Raw genomic sequence first — 23,754 nt, forward strand, 5'->3', positions numbered from 1 at the left:
TGGCTTCGTTACTGCTATTTAATTTCGGCTTGTTTTTATTCCGCCGGCGTGAATCCACCATAACCGGTGTGTGGAGGCCTTTAGAGTAAAGGCCTCCACACACCGGCGCCGCAGCGTCGCGTCAAAAAGTCTGCCCCCATTATTCCGGGTGTACTAGCACACACCGGCGCCGACTAGCCGCGCGGCAGCGTTCCGCGCCGCGCCGCCCAACTACTCTTCGAGACAATGTCCTATTCCCGAGCGTCGCCGCCCCTGAAAAAGCGCTTTGTAAAAGCTGGTTTGTACATCCCGGGTCCCGTAGGCACCTCCATATCTACCCTTCACCACTGGATGTCGCCCTCTTTCGTTTGTGATAAACAATTACGAGAATGGACGATGAGAGACTGGTCGTCGAGGTGGAAAAATATGTCGAATTGTATGACCAAAGTTCCCGTCATTACAAGGACAACTCCAAAAAGGTCATTGCCTGGCGAGCCATAGCTCTGGAGATTGGATCTTCAGGTGAGAAATCAACAATGGTGGACTAAGTACCCAAACCATTAACCATAATGGGAAATAGACGAAATCAAGTCACATATAATCACACCATGTAGGTAGAAACCAGATTACTTGTAATATATATATTTTTATTTAAGGCAAGGCAACTTCATTCATATAGCACTTTTAATACATGAAGCAGACTCAAAGTGCTTCACATAGAAACATTCTCATACAATAAAATAGATAAGTAAAAGGAAACACAGGCAAGCTCAAAAATGCATTGTCATGTATTAACTGTCTCTCTGGTATCAGATCATGTATTAACTGTCTCTCTGGATTTAGGGAAGTGTCTCGAGCACTCAAATAAAATACACTGGCTACTGAATCCAGCACAGCAATAACATCACTGTATTTATCCCGAGGGATAAAAAAAAAGTATATATATGCAAAAGAGTATACCAGAGAGGGATAATAACTAGATTATAGGTCATCATATAGGCTGCACCATATGGTTCTGCCATTGCACACTTAGTGGCGAATTGAAATATTGGCGTGCCTCTCAGGATCTGCACGGAGCTCCTGGACCAGATTGTGGCATACCCCCTGTTCTTGTCTCTGTTCATTGATGGGGTGCACCCAAACCCTTCGTCTTCTCCTTGCTCCTTGCAGGAGAAGAAGGGCAGCCCCCCTCTGTCTGGCAACAGTTATTTGTTGTTGAAATAAAAAAAACTCAATAAAATGTAAAAGAGCTTGCTCAATTAAAATGGATAACTACTGGCTGCATACATGTAAATGTGTGGCTATGTTAAGGATAGATAGATGGATAGATAGATAGATAGATAGATAGATAGATAGATACTGTATTGGTCCCAATGGGGATCAATAAAGCCATCCAGGAGCTCAATACAATAAATACACACAATAACAATTGGCCTTAAAAGGTGACTGCACTATATACTAAAAAGGCTTGATAGAAGGTCCTGCAGTTATTGAGATTGTTGATGCAGTAGAAGAATGATTGCAAAATATAAAATAAATAAGAAATGACAGTAAATAAAACGATAAAGTGCCCTACAAACTAAGTTGATCTGATGCTTGAAAACATACTTTCACTGCGCAGATTAGCCTACATTTTTCCAATTATTCAGCCAAAAAGATGGAAAATAAATAAACTAGGCTACAATAGGCTACTCACCCATTGCGTTTCGTGTCTTTGCTGCGGTTGATTGACAGGTGACTTCCTGATTTTATACTGCAGCGCTGCCGTCGCGCCGCCTCCTGTTGGTGCTAGGGGCGTGCTTTTGACGCGCGTAAAATACGCGACGCTGCGCTGCGGCGCGTCAGAAAGTCTGCCCCCATTATTCCGGATGTACTAGCCCACACCGGCGCCGACTAGCCGCGCGGCAGCGTTCCGCGCCGCGCCGCCCAACTACTCTTCGAGACAATGTCCTATTCCCGAGCGTCGCCGCCCCTGAAAAAGCGCTTTGTAAAAGCTGGTTTGTACATCCCGGGTCCGGTAGGCACCTCCATATCTACCCCTCACCACTGGATGTCGCCCTCTTTCGTTTGTGAGAAACAATTACGAGAATGGACGATGAGAGACTGGTCGTCGAGGTGGAAAAATATGCCGAATTGTATGACCAAAGTACCCGTCATTACAAAGACAACTCCAAAAGGTCATTGCCTGGCGAGCCATAGCTCTGGAGATTGGATCTTCAGGTGAGAAATCAACAATGGTGGACTAAGTACCCAAACCATTAACCATAATGGGAAATAGACGAAATCAAGTCACATATAATCACACCATGTAGGTAGAAACCAGATTACTTGTAATATATATTTTTTTATTTAAGGCAAGGCAACTTCATTCATATAGCACTTTTAATACATGAAGCAGACTCAAAGTGCTTCACATAGAAACATTCTCATACAATAAAATAGATAAGTAAAAGAAAACACAGGCAAAGCTCAAAAATGCATTGTCATGTATTAACTGTCTCTCTGGTAGGCTATCAGATCATGTATTAACTGTCTCTCTGGATTTAAGGAAAAATAACATTAAGTGTCTCGAGCACTCAAATAAAATACACTGGCTACTGAATCCAGCACAGCAATAACATCACTGTATTTATCCCGAGGGATAAAAAAAAGTATATATATATATATGCAAAAGAGTATACCAGAGAGGGATAATAACTAGATTATAAGTCATCATATAGGCTGCACCATATGGTTCTGCCATTGCACACTTAGTGGCGAATTGAAATATTGGCGTGCCTCTCAGGATCTGCACGGAGCTCCTGGACCAGATTGTGGCATACCCCCTTTTCTTGTCTCTGTTCATTGATGGGGTGCACCCAAACCCTTCGTCTTCTCCTTGCCCGCCTACAGCGCAGGAGCAGAAGGGCAGCCCCCCTCTGTCTGGCAACAGTTATTTATTCTGTTGAAATAAAAAAAACTCAATAAAATGTAAAAGAGCTTGCTCAATTAAAATGGATAGCTACTGGCTGCATACATGTAAATGTGTGGCTATGTTAAGGCTATATAGATGGATAGATAGATAGATACTGTATTGGTCCCAATGGGGATCAATAAAGCCATCCAGGAGCTCAATACAATAAATACACACAATAACAATTGGCCTTAAAAGGTGACTGCACTATATACTAAAAAGGCTTAATAGAAGGTGCTACAGTTATTGAGATTGTTGATGCAGTAGATGAATAATTGCAAAATATAAAATAAATAAGAAATGACAGTAAATAAAACGATAAAGTGCCCTACAAACTAAGTTGATCTGATGCTTGAAAACATACTTTCACTGCGCAGATTAGCCTACATTTTTCCAATTATTCAGCCAAAAAGATGGAAAATAAATAAACTAGGCTACAATAGGCTACTCACCCATTGCGTTTCGTGTCTTTGCTGCGGTTGATTGACAGGTGACTTCCTGATTTTATACTGCAGCGCGGCCGTCGCGCCGCCTCCTGTTGGTGCTAGGGGCGTGCTTTTGACGCGCGTAAAATACGCGCCGCTGCGCTGCGGCGCCGGTGTGTGGAGGCCTTCAGTGGAAAGGTGACTGTGGCAGTGAACATGTGTCAGGGCGAAAGCCCTACCAGAATGGTATCCGTGATGACGATGGTTTCATTTGCAAAGATTGTATTTGAAAAATGTTTCATCACAGATACCATTCTCTTCACTTCTCTTTTGTACACACACACACACACACACACACACACACACACACACACACACACACACACACACACACACACACACACACACACACACACACACACACACACACACACACACACACCACTGACATCAGTTCACTTATCTGTGCTGTGCTGTGCAAAAATAGAAGTACTACGGAAAGATAGCGCCGCGGCGCGGCACGCCGCTCCTGGGACGCTGCTGAAATGTTCCGCGGCGCGCCCGGTGGAAATGGTCTCATTGATTAGAGTGGAAGCGATCAGCAGCGGTGACCGCGGCGCAGCCGTGCCGTGGCGCGTACGCCTCCGTTGGAATCGAGCCTTTAAAGGCGATTCCAACGTTTCAGAAGCGTCCCAGGAGCGGCGTGGCGCGCCGCGGCGCTATCTTTCCGTCGCACTTCTATTTTTGCCGCGAGGCGCTGCTAAACCGCGTCAATTTCAACAGAGCAGATCGAGCAGGGCAGGAAGTGAAAAAGTAAAAGCCATAGAGCATCCGGTCAATTTTCAAAATACTCAGCTCACGTAACTTCACATCAACATTATTACGTCATGACCGGTGGCACCAGGTCAGCAGTCAATCAATCAAAGGGTCTCAGAGGGTCGGCAACATGGACGACAAGAGACTCATTGTCGAAGTTCAGCAACATGAAGTCATTTATGTACCAAATCATCCTTTTTATAAGGAAAATGTCAGAAAGGAAAAAGCGTGGTATTTAATTGCAATAGTTTTGGGAGTGGAAGGTGAGTACTGCAATGTTCTTCAAGGAAAGAGGGGTCGAATCCAAAGGAATAGCTTTAAAGAGACTTTATTTGTATAAAGTATTTTCGGTATGGTAAACTGATGCTCTGAAGTAAAGAGAGATTGAGGATGTGCAGTATTTACGGCTTATATGTTTGGTCCTACCCCCTATTGGTTAAGTGAGGGAAATACAGCTTGTGTTCCTAAAATACGTAACAGTCCCTCCTTGGTCATCTCGGATGACCATACAATAATATTTTAAATCATAAACACCATTTACCACACCGAAAACATAGTCAAATTAGGATCAATCATCAACACCATCAACCGTTGTGGAAAACTCTTGAATAGAGGGAAAAACCACAACGCGCTCATAATACTGAAACGGCATCCACCTTGTTGGTCTCATTGGGAATACAGGTCATTATTTAACAATACAACAATGAACATGAATCTTGTTATCATACAATCACATGGCCAAATATCACACAAACAAAACTATTCTTAGAAATCCTGAGCTAATACTTTTGGTTATGTGCTACAACAACACAGTCTCACTCCGAGAACGTCAAATACCGACTGTTGGCAAAGGCCCTTTAGCGTCGGTGACTGACGGGAAAGGTACCCTTTTTATTCGCTCGGTGACGGTAAAGGTACCCTTCGGCGTCTTCTGCATACGGAATGGGGGGTGCCTCACTACGTCTCTAATAGACGATGTGAGCATCTTTCCTATTGGATAGTTTTTTAGGATATTCTTCTGTGAAAATGGCGGACATACTTTTTATCCTGGGTGGAAAATATGATATTTTAGAATAGTTACACCATTAAAAGTGTTTATGTAAACATTTTTAGCGAGAAATGTGCATTTTACTTTCATAATCGTCGTTCGGCGAATGTGAAGGATGTTTGGTTTGATAGATATGACGAAGAATATTTCATCGGGCGATAATGGCCGGCGTACAGGCATCCCGGGCTCACGAAAATAGGTGACACTGTCACGTTATTTAATCTATTGAAACGTGATCAGGTACACGTATTTTCTAAATGTTCGTGTCAAAAAGCACATTTTTCAAACTCATGCATATCAATTGGAAGTATTTGTCGTGATTTGTCACTAAGCACGACTTCCATCTAAGGTTCTGTCCGGGAGCTTTCTCCCTATTGTCCCTTAAGGAGCTCCGTACAGAACATTTATTGTTAAAAATTGTCTGTGATAACTAGGGTTGCCAACTTTCAGAAATTAAAATAAGGGACGCTCACCACGGGCCCGACTCCTGTGGGGCGGGGCGCCCGCAGCAGTTTTATTTTGTGCTGGTGTTTTTAGTAAAGGGTTGATCAAGAAAGGAATTAGTCATACTTAAAGCTTGAAATGCTTTATTATCACATAACATTCTCTTATAAAGTGCAGTCAATTAAATCTTGAATGAAATCTCTTTGTGTGGCGTGTGCAGCAATGAACTTTTAAAATATAAACTAAATAAACTGAGAACTTCATGTTACTTTTTAAGTGCATAACTATAGGGACTCTCTTTGAACATTTTTACAAAAAAAACAGTACAAATAAACAACAAAAACACATATAAACTTATGTAAAAAAAGAAAGTGCAAAACATTACTCCTTCCCTCAACATTACTCCTCCCCTCAAAACTGTTACTTCTTTTTCCAGGTGTACTTCTTGTTACTCCTTGCAGCACTGAGTAACTCTTTGTCTTTCAAAGCGCTGTTGTAAAACTCTGAACAGGACTGCTCAAAGTTGAGAGTGATCAGCAGCTCACTTCTCATGAGCTCTGTGGAGCACCTATTCCTGCAGTCACTCCATTTGTTGGCCATTCTGGAGAAGATCCTTTCCACACATCCAGTGGATGCTGGGATGCTCAGGATGTGTCTGGTGATAGACAGCATGTTTGGCAGGTCAGCTACTCGAAAGAGAGCCACCAACCTGGCAGCCACACCTTTGGACTTCCATTCATCTTCAGCATCTTCTTTGAGCCTCTTCAGAATGGGTTTTGCTGTGGAGCATTCATCATAAAGTTCATCCATGTTGACTTTATGGATGACGTTGAGCTTGGTGGTCACCCTCTCAATGTCAGTAAAGGTCATGGTGCCATGGTGCAGAGAGAGAGGTTGCAGTGAGAACAACCAGTAGTCTTCCGAAAAGTTGAACCATTTCTCAACATATGAGAGTGCTGTGTTGAGGAACACAGTAAAATCTGCCCTTGCCATGTCAGCATCAAGTGGACGGAGACGCTGCAGCTTCAATTTAGTTAAGTAGCCATAGAACTGTGAATCTCGTCTCTGTGTGAGCTTTTGCTTGAAGTTTTCCATGATGGAATATAACTCAACACAGGTGGTTTCATCACTCTCCAGCTTCTTTACAACTTCCTCAAAGAGAGAGAGGATATTATTGCAGAAAAGAAGGTAAACCTCCACAATGTCTCCATCTTCCTCAGTTGAGTCCTCACTGAAATTTAACAATGCTCGAAGTTGTTTGGGACACTCCTCCCCCCAGGCTGATGAAGTACGATTTCAGTGCAATCCAGGTTTGCATTAGCCGGGTGATGGCTGGATTAAGGGAGAGACACCTGGTTGTGACATGTCGCAGAATTTCCTGGAACGCAACATCACAAAACCTACAAAACTCTTTGAGTGATTCTCTTCGTTTGGCAGATGTGGAAAAGAAGGCATAGACCTTCAGCACAACATTTTCCACATCTACAGTGAGCTGGTCAAGAGCATGCTTCACTGTGTTGTGCACAATATGGGCATGGCAGTTTCCTTGCAGCAGATCTTTTTATTACTTCTTCCAGTTGGTGAAGACAGAGTCTTGAATTCCATAATTCACATTTGTGTTGTCTGCAGTGCACTAAATGCTGTCACATGATCCAACGATAAGCCAAATTTGTCAAGCGACTGCTCAATGAGAGCTACAATCCCAGCAGCGGACTCATCTGCATTTTCAATGAAATCCAGCATTTTGTTGGTGACCCCGCATTCTGGACTGAAGTATTGAACAGCAAGGGGGAACATCTTCCTGTTGCCTTTATTTGATGCATCTGTCTGAATGGAAAATGGGAGGGGTTTATCTGATGTTAGGGCCTTGAGAACATCAGCCACTGCCTTTGGAGCAAGGACATCTTTAACCACTGCCTCTGCCTTTGTTCTCCCTATACATTTTTTTTACAATTTTTTAATCCAGGAGAATCTTTTGATTCAGTTTATGTGCACAGTCAACACTGTTGTAGCTGAGGTTGTGTCTGACTGTGTGGTACACCTGTGTCACCTCAGCTGCGGTCATATAGAGAGGAAGAGTGGGATGACATATTGTTGATTAAATTGAACATTTGTCTGCTGCCTGTCTTATGAATTGAAAAGAAGTCAGGTCATCCAAACAGTTAAACCACACTAATAATATAATTGATGTAATGATCACTGAACACTGCATTCCTCAAAAATATAAAAATTGTGACACAGAATACACAGAAAGCTCTACAAACATTTTTAATCTAGGAAATGTATGTATATTAAAGAATAAAGGTATTTTTTTAAATAAAAAAATGTATTTTTTTATTTATTAACTGTTAATCCATTAGTATGATTTGTTCTTTAAATGGCCATATATAATATTTATATACTTCTGTATATTAAATAAATGGTCGTTCATTCGACTTTTAAAACTCAACATCCTAAACAATCAATCAAACCACAACAGTTTACTAAAATAGGCTCTGCCCATGCACTGCGATGTTCTGGCAAAAGCACAACCAGATAGGAAATCAATCACAACATAATGTCCCATACCGTATCAACCTCAGGAGATGATTGGGGTATGAAGAACTGTGACACTGACGCTTGGGTCTTCTGTGATCTTTCGTGTCTGCAGTGTTGCTCTCCTGTTGCATGCTGTCTGATGTCAGACAGCCCACCGTGCGCCACTGAAAACACTCGTCGACATATTTTACAACTTGCCTTGTAAACATCTCCATTGACGCTGTCCAGCCAAGGATGTGCGTCTTCCCACTCACGTCCGTACTTCTGCAAGCGTTTACGCTTTTGAGGACGTGGTGGAGTACCGGGTGTAGTGGGCATTTTTAAAAGGCGCGGGTTTTGTGAGCAGCGCCGGTGTGTGGTGTCTGTCGCTAGGCAACCGCGACCACCACACGCATGCGCAGACACACAGATGACCGGTGCGGGTCTTGCGTAGATCCCGCCGCGACAATTTTGCTGACCGTAGTATTCCCTGTGTTTTGTTTTGATCATTATTGTTAGATTTAGTATTTGTGTGTGTGACAGACATGTGTATTGGACATTTATGGAAATACGGAACAAATTGCGTCCCGTATTGGTTCAATACGGGACGCAACATTTAATTGCCAAATAAGGGACGATTCCGTATTTTACGGGACGGTTGGCAACCCTATATGCACGCGAAATGGACGTATCCGCCCTCCACAGTAGTTAATGCTGGGTTTTGCGTATCGTATGCACACGAAATGGTCATTTGGCGTATGTAGGCTACTGCACGCATCTTGAAAGTGTCAAACCGTGCGATCTGTGCGCATATTGGTGAGACTGGAAAAGCTGTCATATTCTTAGTTATCACAGACAATTTTTAACAATCTGTACGGAGCTCCTTAAGGGACAATAGGGAGAAAGCTCCCGGACAGAACCTTAGATGGAAGTCGTGCTTAGTGACAAATCACGACAAATACTTCCAATTGATATGCATGAGTTTGAAAAATGTGCTTTTTGACACGAACATTTAGAAAATACGTGTACCTGATCACGTTTCAATAGATTAAATAACGTGACAGTGTCACCTATTTTCGTGAGCCCGGGATGCCTGTACGCCGGCCATTATCGCCCGATGAAATATTCTTCGTCATATCTATCAAACCAAACATCCTTCACATTCGCCGAACGACGATTATGAAAGTAAAATGCACATTTCTCGCTAAAAATGTTTACATAAACACTTTTAATGGTGTAACTATTCTAAAATATCATATTTTCCACCCAGGATAAAAAGTATGTCCGCCATTTTCACAGAAGAATATCCTAAAAAACTATCCAATAGGAAAGATGCTCACATCGTCTATTAGAGACGTAGTGAGGCACCCCCCATTCCGTATGCAGAAGACGCCGAAGGGTACCTTTACCGTCACCGAGCGAATAAAAAGGGTACCTTTCCCGTCAGTCACCGACGCTAAAGGGCCTTTGCCAACAGTCGGTATTTGACGTTCTCGGAGTGAGACTGTGTTGGCTACAAGGCCATACAATTTTCATCATGTGCAAAAGTAAAGTAAAAATTGGTAGACATAATACAATTAAAAAATTTCAAAATGATTGATAAGCTAACATGGATTTGGGGGGTTCAGGTGATCTTCGTGTATTGGTGCGCCGGTTCATGTGGGTGGTTTGGGCATGGATTTGGGGGGTTCAGGTGATCTTCGTGTATTGGTGCGCCGGTTCATGTGGGTGGTTTTGGGCTTGTTATTATCGTAGTCATTGTTTTTTCTGTCGCCGTCGGGCCTGTAATTCATGAACCCAAGACTCGTCCCTCCTTGTCAAGGGCTCAACTCAGAGAGGTTACTCCTACATCATGGGAGCCTCCAAACAGGTTCTCCGTCGTCGTCGTGTCAGTAACAGGTGGCCTGTAAAACAATCGTCTCAAGGAAGATCAACAGTACCATTATTAATGCAGCGATTCAGAAATAACGAGTTGTACTCACAACCAAACAATACTATATAATAACAAACACAACTCGTCTTGGTGGTTCAATAATTAATTATTCAAGTAAATCCAGGATATTGATTATCTCGGACACAGGTGCTACAAATGGTGGCATTTTATTCTATATTGTAACTGGATAGGTTCGGGTTCCTCAGGTGGTATTTCATTCAAGTTCAACTGATTATATCTGATTCCTACGTAAGCATGAATGTCACCTGGCACTTCTGTAGCGCTCACTGCTGTGGTGATCAGCCGATTCAGTAGCCCTCGTGCGCAGGGAATACAACAGCAGCCGACAATAACCAACACGGCTACTGCCATTATTCCCGCGATGAGTACCGACTGGATCATACCTCTCCACCTACCAAACAGGTTCTCCATCCATCCAGCTATTGGGTCACCAATACCGGAGTTCTCGGCCAACTCCAACTTGAGGGATTGCAGTCCAGCCAATGCCCTGGCCACGGACCCATCTGGTGCTGTGTTATTGGGGATAAATGTACAACATGTGGTCCCTATCATCCCGCACACCCCTCCTCGTTCTGCTAATAACATATCTAAAGCTAGCCTATTCTGATAGGTCATCCGGGAGGTGGCATCCAATTGTTCGGACAGTCCTTTGACTGCCCCTTCTGTAAAATTAACAAACCGTTGTTGATTATAGTACATGTAATTTATCCAGTCAACATTTTTATTAATTGTAGACCACCAAAATAGAACTGATTCAAATCCTGCCGCTATCTGATTCCGGGCTTTATGTTCGTTGGGGACCCCTCGTGGTACTCCTATTGCGTCTATGTATATGTTTCTATCAAAACTACCCGGGACTGGTGCATACTCTCGTTTCCGACGGGTCAAATCCGGGAGACCACCGCTGCTGGATAAGGTGAGATCCATCACAGTCTTGCTATCGGGTAAAATGTAGATGGGCATTATTAACTGTATGATTGCGCATGTTCCTGAGAAATTAAAGGGGAGAACTCCCCTGAGGATCTGACCTCCACAGAACCACCATATATCACTACGGGCACGGGTCATATTGGACAACAATTGTATCTCTCTAGTGGTGTTACAAGAGTCAAGAGGAAATGATCCCACCTTTCTCCCTGTTCCCCTTCCTGTGATACAATGATAGTCCGGAGTTAAATTAACTTCAAATCTTGGGGGTATAGATCTAATCGGGGTCTGAGGATACATGTTATTTAGTCTGGATTTTGCAATTGAGCATCCTGGGATGTGGCCGTCCACGAACAATTCCAATAGACAAACAAAACCTTGCGGTGAATTATGCGGGGTGATTCTAGCGGGGGCTGTGGTCAAGGAGGGGCGGCCGGCGGCACAGATAATGCAGTTGGTCTTACCCTGGGCCCGGGCCGTGTAGTTCATCCATTTTAACCACATGTTCTGATCAAGCTCACCCGTCTTTACCTCCCAATATTCTTCGTGCGTCCCTCCATTTGGGTGCACTACCGGGGGTGGTGAGAGATGAGGCGCTCCTAAGGAATCATACGTCCCTCTAGATGGAAATTTATTGGGCCCGCATGCAACTCCTGATAGATGGATAACTACTTTTAGGTCCTCTCCATAAGTATCCGCCCTTAATATTAGAAAAACCAGGCCTTTGTCTGTCTTATGAGATCTGTTTTCGGGAATGAGTAAATCTGCCCTTAACTTTATGAATATTGACTCTTCCTTGACTGCTAGACCATTATTGCTCCAGACTTCCTTATAGCCATATAATCTTCTGGTAAGGGAGATTCCCTTTTGGATTTCCTTGTAGCTGGACCACAGGGGATAATAGCTCTCCTTGTACCCAGGATGGGTAAGCCACGATGCCGGAGACCACTCCACGCAGGAATAACCTCTGATGTAGCTACCGTCTCGTCTGGTACTTACGCACATGTACTTTTCTGCCTGGTAGACCCGGTCCATCCTGGTCCCACAGGGCAGCATGTCACAAAAATTCAGCTCAAAGATACTTTCTATCCCTCGACAGTACCTTAACGAGACCTGACCTGTTGTTGTTGGTTTAGGCGGTGGGTACCTGGCGATGTTGTCTCCCGCTCCTTCTTGGAACAGGACTACCAGAAGGAATCCTACCAGGTACTTTCCCAAGGGCACGCTGTGGCCCATCGTCTTGGGATGAGGAGTGTTTGTCCTTGGCTTGGAGTGCAGCTAGGTCGGTCAGGGTCTCAGTCCACGATCTGCCAGGAGTATCTGCTTTGCGGCACCGGCTCAGGTGGTGCCACTGGGCCCCACGTCGGTCCTCTACAGAAACAGAAAAGGGTGTGGCCAAGAGTACCTTGTATGGCCCCTTCCACCGGTCTTCTAGGTCTTTCGATGGTGTTTTTTCACCCAGATCCACTCGCCAGGTGTCACCGACGTTGGTGAAGGATCCTCTGGATCGGACGGCTTCTGGTCTGTGATCTGGGAATACAACTTTCAATCCTTGATTTAATATTCACACTACATCCCTCCTTGCGCATTGCTTCAGCCATGCGCATTAAAATGAACCAATCCTAACAACGGTGTAGTGCAACCAAGTTGAAGTTCCTTTCCTTAATCATCTGTACATAAACCAATCCATTATGGAGCTATATGAAGACCAGTATATACAAAACCAAAGGTCGATAGTTGTGGGTCTATACAGGCGTCTTGAGACCACGCTGTTGTTAAATGCAGTAAACCGTAAATGTTTTATGAGTCATATGCGCCCTAACTTATCAGAGTAAAAATAAATATCAGACTATGAGACGCTGACAGTTACCTTCATTATACTACCCGATTGTCCTACACTAACTATGTAAATTGGATGACCTAATCTTCATTTATTCTACGTATTGTTCGCATTTGATGTTGTCCACACTTCAGCGAGAGAGACAAAGGATGGGGAGGGGGGGGGGGGATCCGACGACTGGACCTGTGGACAGGGGGATGGGGGGGGGGGGGGGGTGGTCTGACTACTGGACCTGTGAAGACTGGGACAGAGGGAGTGGGGGGGTTTCACGAGCGAGAGAGAGGAAGAGGGAGAGAGAATGTAACACTGTAGTTGGGCTCCCCGCTGCTCTTGGTCTCTGCAAGACCCAAGATGGCGGACGTCTGGACAAAGGAAACCCATGTCACGAAGACGCGCCGTCTCTTTAACACCACGTGGTTACACTCTACGGCTGCGTTCTATACTAATCAAAATTGCACATTAGACTTAACTGTACCGGGAGGAATCAATCCAAGTTGAACTCCTTGGCCAAGCCTCCGTTTTAATATGCAACTAAGCTAGATTAACGTTAAAAACCTGACCTTTCCTCCCCCCACCGTAAAGAGTTTGGAAGTTTATGGTCGGTAATAAATATACCTTATGGTGGCCCGGCTGAACTTCGGAGCTTATCACCACTTACCCTATGTTGGCCCGGTTGAACTCGAAGCTTATCAACATTTACCTTATGATGGTCTCGGCTTAACTTCGAGACATTCATCATATAACACAAAAACCACCTACCACGTGGTACAGACAGACACAGAGACAGAGACAGAAAGAGACAGACAGACAGACATAACACACCGGGGGTCCCTTTGTGCAGGCTATCATTGCCCTATCAAACAGCCAGGAGCGCCCAGGTAAACAAAGGGATGGGGAGAGGGGGGAGGGGTACTCGTGTGTAGGGGGCCTGGAGGGGGGGCGGTGGGGACTTCACGTGTGTAGGGGGTCAGGGGGTACCTAACTATACCATTACATGAACAGTATTTATTATTATAATTATCTAGTTTTTTGTTGGTCAACATCAAATCGATCTAAACTAGGTAGAATAAGAGTCATCCGAATTGTGCACATCTGGGCATTAAATATAGGGTGATATTCTAAAACAAAACAAAAACTGAACCTAAAAGGAAAATTCAGAAGTTATTGGGTGAAGCAAATGTTATTACAAGTTAATTATAATGAACCATTTTCTAATTATCTTAGTTTTATATGTGATATGTTTTCAATATCCCCTCGTGTATGTAACAGTCGAGTAACCTCCATTATTTTGGTGGCTCTGACACACACAAGAGGACATTCACACATGGTATATGAATCCACCATTTGTTTTCATTTTATATTTTTACTGATTTTTATTTTCATTTTATTTTTATCTCTATATACACATTCTTAAGAAAAGCACGAACGAAGAATAATCATAACATGCATCAACAGACCTAAAAATAAGCATATTATTCAACAATTTGAGACTTCAGATGGGATTTCTTCCTGCGGAGCTCTTCATTTTCTAAAGGGTCCGCAGAAAGGTCCGCTGAGTGGCCAGGAGTTCTTACACATTCAGAAGTGTTGCTGAGGACAGCTGCCTCACAACAAACCAAAAGCCTTTGTTAACCATATGGTCATCTAAGTCATCATTCCTTAAGATGTCATAAATATGGGGTTGGCCGTTCCTTATCGCTTGCGTCTCTGCGCTTCATTGGGGATCAAGGATAACGGGCCCAAACCAACACTGGACAACATAGGAAAAGAGTGAGAACTGATTTCCACTTACCTCAAAGGATTTTGAACGACCCTGCAGAATAACAGGGTGACAAGACCACATGGGAAAATACAAACATACAAAACTTAAATTTAACATTATCAAAATATCTTAATATTAAAAATTTCCATTTCAATATTAGGCATCATACTTCTGTTGTTACCGTAACGTTGTCAGTTGGGGACAGTCGGGGTTACGTACGGCTGTGCGTTTTGGTTGACCATTAAACTGGTTGTGATATATTGTAATAATCGAGTATCCACTGTCTTGGCGTGTAAAGAAAAAACATAACACGTATATTGTTTAATCAAAATTATGATGAATTATGGATTACTTTTTATTACTTATGTAATTTAATTGTAAATATTGCCAATTATTAACCATAGATTACGTGAAGACTTTTATTATTTTCATAGTTTGCAATGAAATATATATTGTATTCTTTCTTATTTTGGTATTTTGGACCTCGTCAGGTCTGTTGAACTATGCATTTCTACCGCTTATCCTCAGGATCCTCTATTGGGGGGGACTCCTCTATTGGAGGTTATCCCAGAACTCTTCTAATAAGAATCCCCAGGCCCGGATAACCCCGGACTTCTGTGGACGAGCGGTATGCACGCTATGGACAACTTTAAAGGCTAACCGTTCATGATGTGGAGTCTAGCTATTTTAAGATCACTGTGTAACTGCCGTACAGGGATCTGGTTGATACAAGACCCCTGGGTCGGTGCCCTTTTGTAGGACTTCTTTCGGTTCTGGAATCCGGCTTTCCTAATTGTTGAATACAAGATAATGCATGCATATTGTGGTACGATATTATATCTATTGCAATCGCTCCAATGGAGGTAACAGTTGACCTTTGAACATTTCACGCAGTGTTTGTTCGTATGTAGTAGCTGATTATAGCAGAATTTAACCCATGTAGATTTAATATTCGCAAAAAAACGTATTGTAATTGTGTCTACCGCAGTTGAGCTAACTCCCTCCTTGGGCACCGTTTAAAACCATGTGCACCATTTATTAATTCGACATATTATTCTAGCAGTTGAACCCTGTGTCTATTTGAACCAGCCTGGTTCTCTACCTGTCTTGCTACACAAAACGCATGTTGAATAGACAGAAGGGCTCAGCAACCTGAAAAAAAATAATTACTGTCAGTGTTTGGCATTCGTTCTTATACTGCCATTGCCTGGAGAGAGAAAGAATTAAGATCAATGCAGAGAAGTAAAAAGATGAGTGTTTGGCAACTATAATGCTTGTGTTGCCACCTCCTAAAGAGAAAAGAGAATTAATATTTTATGCACAGAAGTAAAATGATTATTGTGGGCAACTTATCGTTGTGTTGCCACTCCCTGATTAGAAAAGAGAATATTTGTAGTTATGTTAACGATTAAAAATGACGAATTTCGGGCATTCATTACTGCTCGGGTTGCCAAGGCCTGACGAGAAAAGAGAACAAATTTAGTACAAATGCAAGAGATCGGCTACTTGGAAAGCTGGGGGTCGTCTAGTTGGGACTTATAATAGTTATATATTTTTGGTACATTTGGAGATGTTGAGATGTAATTGGGAATAAACTTGTGTTAACGAGTAGGGGGCACTACCAAGAACTACAAATATGGCTGCGGTGCATACTACATACGTATCAGCCGACTACAGAAACTTCTCTGAGTTCTATCTGTCCGGCTGAAAACTGTGGTACCTTATGGCATAAGGCTACCACTTAACCGCAATTTGTGTTATTAATACACTCTGTTTCTGCGCTTTGTGTACATTTATATGTACACAGATAGCCCTATGAGATCCTTGGATGATAAGGGGAACTACAAATAGAAGTTATCATTGTTAAAAATAGCGACAGAGAGAGAGATAGAGAGGGGTGATGTGGGAAGGGTGGGGGTTCATTCTATTCTCTGGGGAAGAGGGGGGGGTCTTTATGAGGGGGGGGTCTTTATGAGGGGGGGTGGGAGATAGGGACTAAAGGATGGGGAAGGAATTTAAGGGCTGAGGGAGGGCCTATCTTTAGACAGGCAGGCAGACAGAGAGAAAGAGCGAGGAATTGGGAGTTACAAGATTGTACAACGTTAATTACTTTTCAATATTCCATATTGAAACTGTGGAACAACCTTCCTGGTTGCCCAAAAGCAATATGTCTGTACAAACAAAGTGGATTTACAGATTTATCACATGTATACATAAATATTGTTCTCCCATAGATGTTGAATTCTATTAGTTACAAAATTATAGCCAAAATATTATGCGTCAGAAACTATTGCTTTACCGATGGTTTTCAACTTATTGCTATGGATTTATTGATTCGTAGAGGATGAGGGCACTTAATGAGCATGCGGAAACTGTAGTTATGAACTAGATATTGATATTTAAATCAAAATCAAACTAAATACCTCAAATATTGGAATGAAATATACAATATAATACTTCCAGCTATTGACTAGTGAAATGTGACAATTATACACATTTGCTGAATAAGTGACTGCCAAAACATTGTTATCATTTGAAACAGATGGATTTTTAAGGGAATATTTTATGGAGAGAGAACATATTTCTAGAGACAGACAGACAGACAGACAGACAGACAGACAGACAGACAGACAGACAGACAGACAGACAGACAGACAGACAGACAGACAGACAGACAGAGCACACCGGGGGTCCCTTTGTGCAGGCTACCATTGCCTTATCAAAACACCCAGGTCAAAAATGACACTTGTTGCCTTCAATAAGTGTGTGCTTGGAGAGAGATAGAGAGAACATATCTCTAGAGAGAGAGGAAGATGAGTGAGTGAGAGAGAGGGAGAAAGAGGGGGAGGGAGAGAGAGGGAGAGAGAGAGAGAGTCAAGGTGAGTGAGAGAGAGAGAGAGATGAGTGAGTGTGAGAAAGAGAGAGAGAGAGAGAGAGAGGGGGAGGGAGAGAGAGGGGGAGAGAAAGAGGGGGAGAGGGGGAGGGAGGGAGGGAGAGGGAGAGGGAGAGAGAGAGAGAGGGGGAGAGAGAGAGAGAGAGAGAGAGAGAGAGAGAGAGAGAGAGAGGGATATAGAGAGAGAGAGAGAGAGAGAGGATGTAACACTTAAGTTGAGGCCCCCTGTTGCTCTCAAGCAATGGCGTTTGTTTCAGAAAAGGGGTCCGACTATAACGACCGTGAAGGTATGAACAAAGGAAACGCACGTTTCCAAGACGCGTTGTCCCTTTAAATCGTACACCACGTGGTACATCCAAAATGCTGTAGAAACAAACTAGTTTTGACCTAGGTAGGTCGCACTGTATTGGATCTCTATAAGAAGTATGAGATTCCTGCAAGTTTGTCCCCACGGCGGGTTAGCGAGGCACTTGATAGCAGATGGGTTATTACTGCGTAAGTCTACCTCTACGGCTGCGTTCTATACTAACCAAAATTGCACATTAGATGTTACATGAACCGGGCTGTGAGGAATCAATTCGATTTGAACTCCTTGGCTAACGACGGCCAAGCTTCCGGTTTAATATGCAACTAAGCTAGATTAACGTTAAAAACCTGACCTATCCTCGCTCCGCCGTAAGAGTTTAGAAGTTTATGGTCGGTAATAAATATACCTTATGGTGGCCCGGCTGAACGTCGAAGCTTATCACCAAATAAATAACACTTAACCACAGGTAATACGTCTCCCACGTTGGTACAAACATTTAGATCTAATCAGGATTGGATACAGTCTATCTACAAACCCATATAAAACACACTCCTAGCCCTTATACTTCGTGAGCTCGTTATTTAATTTCAATCTGTTAGCTTATTCTAGGCCGTTTGTCTAACCGGCTGAATGAATTTAAACCAGTCCGAGATTACACGTCCCCGCAGCCTGACGGAGACAGTAAAAGCTATTCACCTAATGTTACTAATCTAACTATACAGAGTTTAGTCATTGACAACAGGTTCTGTTTACCTTTGTTGTGGCGCCTGTAAGTAGCTTGTACTGCTTTCCGAACGGCCTCGCGGCCGTCAGTCTCGGTCCGGATCTTTCCAAGAACGTCGGGCGATCACCAATTGCAATGTTCTTCAAGGAAAGAGGGGTCGAATCCAAAGGAATAGCTTTAAAGAGACTTTATTTGTATAAAGTATTTTCGGTATGGTAAACTGATGCTCTGAAGTAAAGAGAGATTGAAGATGTGCCTTAGCACGTGCGAGAGTATTCTCCTAGCTGATCCAAGACATAAACCCACGTATGTCCTATCGCTGCCGAGAGAGTTCTGACCTGCCTCCACGATGTGGAGGCTTTCTTATGGACTTTGGACTCAGGGAGGACCGGAAGACTTGGAGAGGAACCGGTGGGACGTAATCCTCGGTTTTCCTCGTCTGGTCTGTGGTGCTGCCCTCTGTGGATAAAGTATCTATTGCAGCCTTCAGTAATGTCCTGCTTTCCCTTGTGGCTATGTGTAGTATTTACGGCTTATATGTTTGGTCCTACCCCCTATTGGTTAAGTGAGGGAAATACAGCTTGTGTTCCTAAAATACGTAACAGTACATTAGGTTTAGGATTATCGCGTGATCTCGTGATCTCGCATGAACACGGTTGGCTCGCAAGGCAGCGCTACGCTGCCGTTACGCGCCCGGTAGGAATGGACGCAGGGCAGAGGACTATGGCAAGCCGAGTGTGCCACAATTCGACTTCAATTAAACGCGTTCTGAAACGGCAGCACGCGTGCCCAAAACGCGTTTTGGTTTTCCAGAACGCGTTCCGGCGTTTCAGCGCGCGCGCCCAGAACGCGTTCCGGCGTTTCAGCGCGCGCGCCCAGCGTTTCAGCGCGTGCGCCCAGAACGCGTTCTGGCATTTCAGCGCGCGCGCCAAGAACGCGTTCCGGCATTTCTGCGCGCGCGCTCAGAACGCATATTAGCATATTAACAGCACGCGTGCTGTTAATATGCTAATGCGCTCCTCCCCTCAATTTTCTCAGCCAATAGATTTGAGCCGTTTTCCCCTAATCATATGCTAGGGCAAACACACAGACAACATCAGTCGAGACCAGAGCTCTTCTTTCGCGAATCTTTTCTGTTGTGTCGTTCTTAAAGTCGAAAGATGTTAAGATGTTTCAAATTAGGTGGTTAATGTGGAGGTGGTGAACACTACAAGTACATACACTTTGACTATACACTATCTAAGCTACTTGACCGAACATTGTGTATGGTAAGTGCCGTGGCAACTATGATAACATAATTAAAAAATACTTTTATTTATAGCGTATCGTTTATTACATTTATTTATTACAGCATTACATGAGTCAGCTTATTCGTCTTCTGAGTACAATAAAAACAATAAAAGAGTTCAGAAGTTAGAGTTAAAATTCCATTAGAAGTAAATAAGTCCGTCTGAAGTATTAACATGCAGTTGCAGGTTTTAGCCTGTACGTGGTAGTAGCCTATAAGACGAGGTATAATTCACTTCATCAGTTGGAATGAGACAGATAGAAAAAACTATATATATATATATATATAATATAGGGAGGTGAGGAGATAGATACTACTACAACTGATACTATTGGTAACCAACTGGTAGGTATTGGTACCCAACAGACCAAGCCCTTTAGGAAGACTTCCATCCCGCTCCTGTCACATTACATAAATAGTTGGTGTATAGCCTATATAAATGCAGAAAATATTGCAGCCAAAATTGCCCCCAAAATATTCACAACATTTACCATTTAACCATCCCTTTTCACATTAAACTGGCCTCTACTCTTGATACATTTGTAACTCACCTACAAACTCACTCATAGCCTTTAATTTAGTGAAACGTTTTGGTCACCTTTTTCCTATTTCTTTTTCACAGTGTCTACACGTCAGGTCATGGTGAGGAATATATTAATCATATATTTATATTAGTTAGTTAGTATGTTATTACTATATTGTTATTAAGTGAACATCAGTCCATGTGTTACAAACAAACAGCAGAAATCAAATGCCGGGAGGAGGGAGAAGCCTGTCTGGGCAGGCTCTATACACTGCGGTCCAACTGCATGCAACTGCAACTGCATGTTAATACTTCAGACGGACTTATTTACTTCTAATGGAATTTTAACTCTAACTTCTGAACTCTTTTATTGTTTTTATTGTACTCAGAAGACGAATAAGCTGACTCATGTAATGCTGTAATAAATAAATGTAATAAACCATACGCTATAAATAAAAGTATTTTTTAATTATGTTATCATAGTTGCCACGGCACTTACCATACACAATGTTCGGTCAAGTAGCTTAGATAGTGTATAGTCAAAGTGTATGTACTTGTAGTGTTCACCACCTCCACATTAACCACCTAATTTGAAACATCTTAACATCTTTCGACTTTAAGAACGACACAACAGAAAAGATTCGCGAAAGAAGAGCTCTGGTCTCGACTGATGTTGTCTGTGTGTTTGCCCTAGCATATGATTAGGTGAAAACGGCTGAAATCTATTGGCTGAGAAAATTGAGGGGAGGAGTGCATTAGCATACAGCACGCGTGCTGTTAATATGCTAATATGCGTTCTGAGCGCGCGCGCAGAAATGCCGGAACGCGTTCTTGGCGCGCGCGCTGAAATGCCAGAACGCGTTCTGGGCGCGCGCGCTGAAACGCCGGAACGCGTTCTGGGCGCGCGCGCTGAAACGCCGGAACGCGTTCTGGAAAACCAAAACGCGTTCTGGGCACGCGTGCTGGCGTTTCAGAACGCGTTTAATTGAAGTCGAATTGTGGCTCACTCGGCTTGCCATAGAGGACGCAGCCGTTCTGCGGCGCGTACGCGTCCGGTGGAATCCCGGTGTAAAAGGCCTAAACACACCGGCGCCGAAGCGGCGCGTCAAAAAGTCTGCCCCCATTGTTCCGGATGTACTAGCCCACTCCGGCGCCGCGCGGCAGCGTTCCACGCCGCGCCGCCCAACTAGTCTTCGAGCCAATGTTCTATTCCCTAGCGTTGCCGCCCCTGAAAAAGCGCTTTTTAAAAGCTGGTTTGTACATCCCGGGTCCCGTAGGCACCTCCATATCTACCCCTCACCACTGGATGTCGCCATCTTTCGTTTGTGAGAAACAATTACGCGAATGGACGATGAGAGACTGGTCGTCGAGGTGGAAAAATATGTCGAATTGTGACCAATTACAAAGAGAACTCCAAAAAGGACATTGCCTGGCGAGCAGGGGCGGATCTAGAAAAATATCCATGGGGTGGCAAGAGGGGGACAGGAGATTTTGAGGGGTGGCACCCTATGGCAGAAGTATATACAGTATGCCGATTTAATAGCCATATCAATCAATATTTACTTGGAAAGCCCCCACATTTAGATATTTTGACTCAATAACATTATATTTATTTTATTGTGGGATGAGTAAAGCCTTACATTTAAACATAAAAGGTTTCAGACAAAATTTAATAAATTATTACTGAATAATTACAAAATCAACCTGCCTTACAACAAACACCTGCACTATTACACCAGCAGGGGCATGGGGCTAACAATATATGCAAAGAGAGCTGCAATATGTACTTTAGTTAACAATAAGTTGGTATTTGTCCATGAGATATTCCTATCAGATGTCAATCATCAGTCCAACTTGAGTGCAAATATCACTTTATTCACCGATTCCAATAATTTACATACAATGCCACCCTCAAAGCGCGGTGACATAGAATAACTCCCAAAGTAGAGTGTATTACCTGCATGCTTGGAAGAGCCAAATGGGGATTCAGGGGAAGTGCTATCAAAGATTTCCCTCTCTTTCTTTTTTTATATCTTAAATTTCTAAGTATTTTCAAGACCTTTTGGGTTTACCATATTATTTTTTTTGCTCTTGATGTGAAGCTTGTTTTATTATTAATTATTGATGACTTATATTGGTTTATAAAAGTTCAGACAGGTGTGCAACCAAGTACATTAGAGATGACCATTTGTAAATAATTTACAGAAGATGACTTGCATTTTGTTGTCCAAGTACCTGTTACTTGGTTCAATGACAATAAAGTTTAATATAATCAAATCGAATGACTGTTGATACAAAAGGAGGCACATGAAGTTAACGGTCAGGAAAACCAGCTGAGTGTAGAAGGGTTTGTGTTTGTTAGCGCGTCTTTAGCGCGGATTGCAATTCTTATTGCAGCCTGCAGGGTTATGCGAGAAACATACGGAGGGACGCGGCCGTTGAGCTCCGCCGCCCCACATTGCATGACACGTTAAACTCAACTAGAATCGCCACCATCAATTTGATATCAACAGAACAAAAATAGTCGGAAAGCCTACAGAAACTATAGATAGTTAATGTGACAATCACATTATTAAAAATAAACTTGGAGCAATGATTTACTGAGGAACTATTTTTTTGGGAGAATGCTTTTGCAGGGAGTTCGCCGCCCCACCTGCCCATATGGACGGCACGCGCCTGCTATGCAGCTATAAGGCATTCCGATCTTAACTTAAGTCTTTAACTATGATCATAGATAGACGGTTGATCAGTATTACCTCAAGAATGTAGTCTCTCTGCCGCGCCGCTTGCTTCGTTCGTTGGGAGGACTCTCGCGCCTTCCTTGTAATCAAAATCAGTGCCGGCGGGAGTCTCGGGGAGGGGGGGGTGCAGGCGGGGGGGGGGGCGGCGGGGGGGGGGATATTTCCTGGTTGCATTCACTTGCAGTCGGACATTTGAAACTCGCTTTCGTAAATGTCTTGTAAAAGCAAAAAAAAAAAAAAAAAAATGAATTTGGCACTGCCAACTGGGGTGGCAGCTGGGGTGGCAAGGCTTTTTTTAGGGTGGCAGTTGCCACCCTATGCCACCCCAGTAGATCCGCCCCTGCTGGCGAGCCATAGCTCTGGAGATTGGCTCTTCAGGTGAGAAATCAACAATGGTGGACTAAGTACCCAAACCATTAACCATAATGGGAAATAGACGAAATCAAGTCACATATAATCACACCATGTAGGTAGAAACCAGATTACTTTTTATTGAAGACAAGACAACTTAATTTATATAGCACTTTTAATGCATGAAGTAGACTCAAAGTGCTTCACATAGAAATACAATAATTATACAATACAATAAAATAGATAGGCTAAGTAAAAGAAA

At 43.2% G+C, this 23,754-nt stretch overlaps 1 long non-coding RNA gene across 1 annotated transcript; it reads right to left on the minus strand.

The window, feature by feature from the left end:
- Positions 1-11,742: 11,742 nt before the first annotated feature.
- LOC130382854 (uncharacterized) lies at positions 11,743-23,223 on the minus strand. Its single transcript, XR_008895653.1, has 3 exons — positions 23,157-23,223; positions 18,619-18,729; positions 11,743-12,593 (listed from the first exon to the last, which is right to left on the minus strand). It is a non-coding gene; the product is annotated as an uncharacterized LOC130382854 (long non-coding RNA).
- Between the last annotated feature and the right edge of the window lie 531 nt (positions 23,224-23,754).

Source organism: Gadus chalcogrammus, chromosome 5, assembly GCF_026213295.1.
Source record: "Gadus chalcogrammus isolate NIFS_2021 chromosome 5, NIFS_Gcha_1.0, whole genome shotgun sequence".
Taxonomy (NCBI): Eukaryota; Metazoa; Chordata; class Actinopteri; order Gadiformes; family Gadidae; genus Gadus; species Gadus chalcogrammus.